This window comes from Neophocaena asiaeorientalis, unplaced genomic scaffold (assembly GCF_003031525.2).
Source record: "Neophocaena asiaeorientalis asiaeorientalis breed wild unplaced genomic scaffold, Neophocaena_asiaeorientalis_V1.1 scaffold671, whole genome shotgun sequence".
Classification (NCBI taxonomy): domain Eukaryota; kingdom Metazoa; phylum Chordata; class Mammalia; order Artiodactyla; family Phocoenidae; genus Neophocaena; species Neophocaena asiaeorientalis.
In genome coordinates this window covers 143329-150263 of record NW_020175533.1, presented here as the reverse complement: position 1 = coordinate 150263, position 6935 = coordinate 143329, and the positions used below count along the sequence as shown (strand labels likewise).

General features: G+C 36.5%; 1 protein-coding gene across 5 annotated transcripts in view; it reads left to right on the top strand.

The window, feature by feature from the left end:
• The window catches only part of GSK3B (glycogen synthase kinase 3 beta), a 196830-nt gene that overhangs the window by 167566 nt on the left and 22329 nt on the right, over positions 1 to 6935 (top strand). The window lies entirely within an intron of this gene.

Genomic DNA, 6935 nt, shown 5'->3' with positions numbered 1-6935 from the left:
AGTATGTGGGCCTCTCACTGTTGTGGCCTCTGCCGTTGCGGAGCACAGGCTCCGGATGCACAGGCTCAGCGGCCATGGCTCACGGGCCCAGCCACTCCACGGCATGTGGGATCTTCCCGGACCGGGGCACGAACCCGTGTCCCCTGCATCGGCAGGCGGACTCTCAACCACTGCGCCACCAGGGAAGCCCTAACACTTAATTCTTTTACCATTTCTGGGAAAATTACACATGTGTGTGAAGTGACACTCTGTTAATTAAATCTGTGTAGGATAAAAGTAGGCATATTAAGTACTTATGCAGGTAGGAAGCATCCTATCTAACCACTTATTAGGCTACCACTTGTATGGTTTTGAACAAAATAATGGCAGGCAAAAAGTTTCAAATAGGCGTAGCTTCTCTCATTTTTAGCAGATTATGATAAATCTTGGTACTGGAGAAGTTATATAGAGATTTCACTGAGTGAGGTTATCACTAGTAAGACTAATGTATAATTTAACCTTCAGCTTTGTATATGAAACTTAGAATATTAAAATTTCTTGCTTCCCAAGGATTTATATCAAGTTTTTTTAACCTGGGAATAAATTGGTGGCTGTATTTTTATAATTTTAGACATTATACAGATGGGGAAAACTAGAGTCCTATAAACCCCTTCTTGGAACTTAATATAACTTTATATATAAGGGATGTAGAAGAGAAATTGTCATCCCTTCTGGGCTTGGCATCATTGCTGCTGAGGAAACACTGATTGGAAAACTAAGTTTGTGCATTGGTGGTTTCTAAAAAGCCCAGGGATAGTAATTTCTTCACCATTTCTGTGTTCATTTTTCATTCATTCATCAACCACACTGCCTCTGATGATGTGATTTTCTTCCTAAACTGAACATTAAATGTGTACAATTCCCTATAGATAAAACAAGGAGTAAATAGATTGCTTGTTTTCATTGATTAGTCAAGCTAAAAATATAGAAGGGGGATGGAGAGCTTTCTGTGATCAGGAAATAGATATATTTTCTTTATTATAAAGCCAATTTTTCCCCCGTATTTAAACTTTTCTAAAATTGATTGTGGAAAAATGTGCTGCTTAAACTTTAGATTTGGAACATTTAAGTTGCTAGTAAAATAGACCTGGATGATTCAGTTGACTATAATCTTAAGCTGTCACTCTTATGTAATGCTGGCAATGCTGATGTAGTCTACATTCATCTAAGAAAAATGTTCAGGTATCCTGGGACTACTAATTTTGACTAGGGTTGATCAGAAATCACTTGGAATGTTGTTTTAAGTCCTGACTATGCCTCTCTAAGAAGAATGTTAATGAATGCCAGGTAGGGTATACAAAGGAGCAGAATTGGATATAGAGCCTGGAAAAGTGAAGGCTTAAGGGACTCCTGAGAAAAATACCTCAAATAAAGACCTCAGCCCCTGGCATAAATAGAGACTAAATAAAATTATTGATGAATCAATAAAGAAGTTTTCAACTGGTAATAATGGAACAAGCTGTTTTCAGAATATTGATCTGTATATCAGGGAAAAGCTGGATGATGTCAAATATTGTAGATAAGATGATTCCGATTTGGCAGAAGTTTAGACTGGGAGACTCTTGGCCTATTCCAGAACAGAAATTCATTGATTCCATGTCATACAAGTTTTAGACCTCTTGAGAAAATAAATTTTATTTTTAATTCTTACTGCTTTTGTTTTAATTGAGTAATACATGTAGATGGAAGAAAATGTTGAAAATGCAGAGGAGGTAGAGAAAATTAAAATCACAATCCCGAAGTAATTACTTTTAGCCTTCAAAATAATCACTTTTAGCATTTTATGGTGTAGCTCTTTTCAGTCTTTTTTCTAATGCTAAAGCTGTTAATCCTTGAATATAAAGTGATCCTCTATTTTCCCATTTAGAAGATCCCAAAAGGGTTCTTTTTGTTAACTTGAATATATTGAAAATTATATAAAGTTAATATTAGGTTAGGAATTTTTTTTACATCTCAAATTTCATAAAACAATTTTTTTCAAACTCTATGCATCTTTTACATCTGTGTCTTTGTTATCAGTAGAGCTACTTTTTGAACCATCTATATAGTTTTTTAGGTTACATCACCTAAAGTTTTTAATATGAAGCACTTTTTGAATCTATCTGAGACCGCCATTGGAAATTCTACATGTATCCATTTACATAGCACGATACATTTTTTTCCTTTTTGTACTGTAGGTATATGTTTATTGTCTGCATAATATAATTATTTAGTGGATTGCTTTTTAAAGTGGTATCTAAAAGGCTTTGTATACAATGACATCCAGTGGAACTGTGGAGTCTTGACATCAGAAACTACTAAGTCAGTGCTAAATTTCTTTACCTCTTTTTTTACCATTTCTGTCAGGTAACTTTAAAGTTTCCCAAATTTTGAAGGGAAACTTGATTGAGTTTTTTCCCATGCTAAGTATCTTCTCCAGCAAGTACTTTGTTTCTCAGAATACACAAATCAAGACAGCCCCTTGTCAAGTGAACAACTTGGTAGAAACTCAAATGCATACAAGGTGATATTTATGATGGATACATTTTGGAGAATAATTCTCCTTAAATTGAGACATATTTTGATACATACTCTTCAATGTGTGTGTGCACCTGTATGTGTTGATTGAAAATGAGATGCTGCTTAAACCTTTCTTTGATCAGATTTTAAAATCCAGGATTCAGTTTCACTGTTCCCATGCACCATTTTTGAAGTAATTACATTTAACTCTTTAGTCACTGGCTAATAATTTTCTATTATTACTAAAGAAAATAAAATTTAAAACAACTAAGTTTGTTATTTTATGAATTCCTAAGCTTTTTAAAAAACTGAGATAAAATTCACATAGCATGAGATGAACCATTTTAAAGTAAACAATCCAGTAGTGTTTACTACATTCACAGTGTTGTGCAGCTATCACCTCTGTCAAATTCCAAAACATTTTCATTGCTCCTGAAGAAAACTCCATACCCATTAAGCACTCAGTCTCCATTAATCCCTCCTTCAGCCCTTGGTAGCCACCAATCTGCTTTCTGTCTCTATAGATTTCCCTATTCTGGTTACTTCATATGATGGAATCACATAATGTGGGATTCTTTCACTTAGCATGTTTTCAGAGCTCATCCATGTTGTAGCATGTATCAGTATTTCATTCCTTTTTATGGCAGAATAATATTTCATTATATCATGTCTTAATCAGTTCAGGCAACTATAACAAAATACCATAGACTAGGTGGATTAAGCAGCAAACATTTATTTATTTTTTTAAAACATCTTTATTGGAGTATAATTGCCTTACAATGGTGTGTTAGTTTCTGCTGAATAAAAAAGTGAATCAGCTATACATATACATATATCCCCATATCTCCTCCCTCTTGCGTCTTCCTCCCACCCTCCCTATCTCACCCCTCTAGGTGGTGACAGAGCACCGAGCTGATCTCCCTGTGCTATGCAGCTGCTTCCCACTAGCTAGCTATTTTACATTTGGTAGTATATATAAGTCCATGCCACTCTCTCACTTCGTCCCAGCTTACCCGTCCTCTCCCCGTGTCCTCAAGTCCATTCTCTATGTCTGCATCTTTATTCCTGTCCTGCCCCTAGGTTCTTCAGAACCTTTTTTTTTTTTTTTTTTAGATTCCATATATATGTGTTAGCATACGGTGTTTGTTTTTCTCTTTCTGACTTACTTCACTCTGTATGACAGACTCTAGGTCCATCCACCTCACTACAAATAACTCAATTTTGTTTCTTTTTATGGCTGAGTAATATTCCATTGTATATATGTGCCACATCTTCTTTATCCATTCATCTGTCGATGGACACTTAGGTTTAAGCAGCAAACATTTATCTCTCACGGTTCTGGAGGTTGGGAACATCAAGATCAAGATGCCGGCAAATTCAGTGTTCGGCAGGGGCCCACCTCCTGGTTTGCAGATGGCTACTTTTTGCTCATATGGTGAAGAGAGATCACCTCTCTTGTGTCGCTTCTTATAAGACCACTGATCCCATTCATGAGGGTTCTACCCTCATGACCAAATTTCCTCCCAAAGGCTCCACTTCCAGATACCATCACATTGTGGATTAGGGCTTCAGCATATGAAGTTTAAGGGGACACAAACCTTCAGTCCATAGCATAGGGATATACCACATTTTGTTTATCCATTCATGTACTGATGGACATTTGGTTTGTTTCTACCTGGCTGTTGTGAATAGTGCTGCTCTGACCATTGTGTACAAGTATGAATTTGTTTGAATACTTGTTTTCAGTTTTTTTGAGTCATATGGTAATTCTATGTTTAATTTCTTGAGGAACTACCAAACCATTTTGCACAATGGCTTGCACATTTTACATTCCTACCAGGAATGTTACAAGCGTCCCCATTTCTTCACATCCTCACAAATACTTGTCTTCCTTTTTTTTTTTTAATAGCCGTCTCAGTGGGTGTGAAGTGGAATCTCATTTGATCCTAAGGCTTACTGCAGTATAATGATTTAGAACCTGGTAAATGCTATTTACCTGTTCTCTAGTAAATTGTGTTCATAAGACAGATTAACATGAAAATAAATTGGCTTAGATTTTAGAATATGGTCTCTAAAATATTGGAAGGACTTTTGTGACTGGGCAGTTTTCATATTGTCAAATAATAGAATCAGCTAAAGTAAAGAAAAGGCTCATTTTAAAGAGTAAATAATTTAATTCAGACTTTGTTCACACATACCTAATTGTTATAAGTTTTAAAAAAGGAATGAAGAATGTTTTATTTTGATATTTCAACTTTTTATATTTGCCCAGGATATCAAACATAAATATGACTCTGTATGTCTGAATGTGCATATGACTTTGAGGAGTTGAAGAATATGTGTGTACATGGATGTGGTATATGTAGACATGGCATGCAATCTCTGTGGCTGTCAGACTCTTTATGTGATTCTGTGGATATCAGTGAAAAGGATGTGCATGAATCTTTGTACCTCTTCAAATGGACCCTGTGAATATATCCTTGAAATGTTTTTTCATAAAACTCAATGTATTAAGTTGAACATGACATCATTTTGTAATATGGCCCTTCTTTATTAAAGTTGTTAAATGCTGCCCTGTCTTAGCAGCCATTCTGAAACTAGGCTATGATCACTTAGTAGTACTTTCTCCCTATCCTTCTAGATCACTATTATACTTGAACAGTGTTTCCATATAAGGACACAGCTGTCCAGGAAAGAGGTGCTACTTGATGTCAGTAATTTGTGTTATTTCTGTTCGATCCTCCCTGTTCTGATTTTGGAGCAGTTTTTGCAAATAGTCATCTTATTTACTAAGGCAAAGATGGAACTGTTGTGCAGATGCAACTTTAAAGCACATACTAATTAATAGCAGTTAATGGATGATCAGAATAAAACTGGCTAATTCAAGAGAATGAAGAAGGAGAACTAACTTTCCAGTTGGTTGTATAGCTAGAGAGAGTGCAGAGATAGGAAACATGGGGACAGAGGCAGGGGGGGATGGAGGGTGTCATTAGTGAGGTTCTGCTGTACCCTTCTACATCCTCACAGCAAATTTTCAGTGAAGTCTATACTATTTTCCCCAGATAAACTAAAGGTAATCCCTGATCTACATATAGTAGATGCTCAATGACTGTTTGAGTGATTGATACCTGCCACTTTAAATACACACAGTATTTATTAATTCATGCAACCTGTACTTACTGGGCATTTCTAATGTTCCCTCTAGTTGTTGGTACTGTTGTTTTAATTAGTAAAGTAAACCTACCATATGAACAGAACTATGAAGATTAGACACTTGAGTAGAATATAGTAAAGCTTATAGCTAACTACAATTTGATGTTTGTTACTGTGCCATGAGTAAATAGTCATAAATGTTAGTTAATATTACTTTCATATAATCAAAACAAGTGTTTCTGTGATCAGCTAGAGGGAGAAGAGAGGTGAACAGATATGGGACAGAAAACTTTGAGATCCTTCTGACCTTCTGGATCCATAACTATTACACCTCTCTTTTTTTCTGGCACTGGGGTTTCTGTGTTCTAGGATCCCCTGACTGACAGTATTACCTGCCTCCGGACATTGGAAACCATGACAGACCTTTAGCATACCATACCCTTCTTTCCCTTTCCCTCAGTTATTGGATCTCAAAGGTTGTACATAACTTAATCAGACCTTAGGAATCAAATAGAACCAGGAAATCCCAACAGAGATCGATATTCTCTTTGTTTACCAATTCCTTACCTGTTCTAAGGGTGGAATATACTGGAAATAGGTAGTTTTGTATGTTTAAAGATGAGTCTCCAGTTAATTCCACCACACACATTCTCCAGTTCCAATTTTCTAGCCTGATTTTATGAGATTTTACCAAGTAAAATTATTTTAGTAAACGTCTCCCTGAGGGCATCGGATAGGATGGGGGTTGGGCAGGTGTAAGTAAAGATTATCAACTATTTACATTAGTGTGACTTAGTTCGAAGAGTCTACTGCTCTACCACTTAGCTGGGTTATCTGAGGGAATGATAGTTTTGTGGGGGAACAAGGAGGAAGAGTGGCTTATTGGTTAGGCCAGAAGAAGAGGGGACTGCTTAAATGAGAGTTAAAACAGGATATTTGGAGCATTCAGAAAACAGCTTGCAAACTCAGGCAGACTATGGATGTCTTGGGATACAGGGAAAAGAGTATCCGGACATGAGGAAAACAGTGATGAGACAGCAAAGGGGTTCCTGAAATCAAGTGGAGAAAAAGACAGTAAAAGGAAGAGTAAGAGAAAACCAAAGGGAATGGGGGAAGGATCAGAGAAAGATTTTTTAAATGCGTTTAGGACTGTGTTAAAGAAAAGGAAGTGATGAAAACAGGGTCTGAGGACAAGTTGGGGGTGGGCAACAAAAGCAAGTGTTACAGAAGGCCAGCTTACCAAA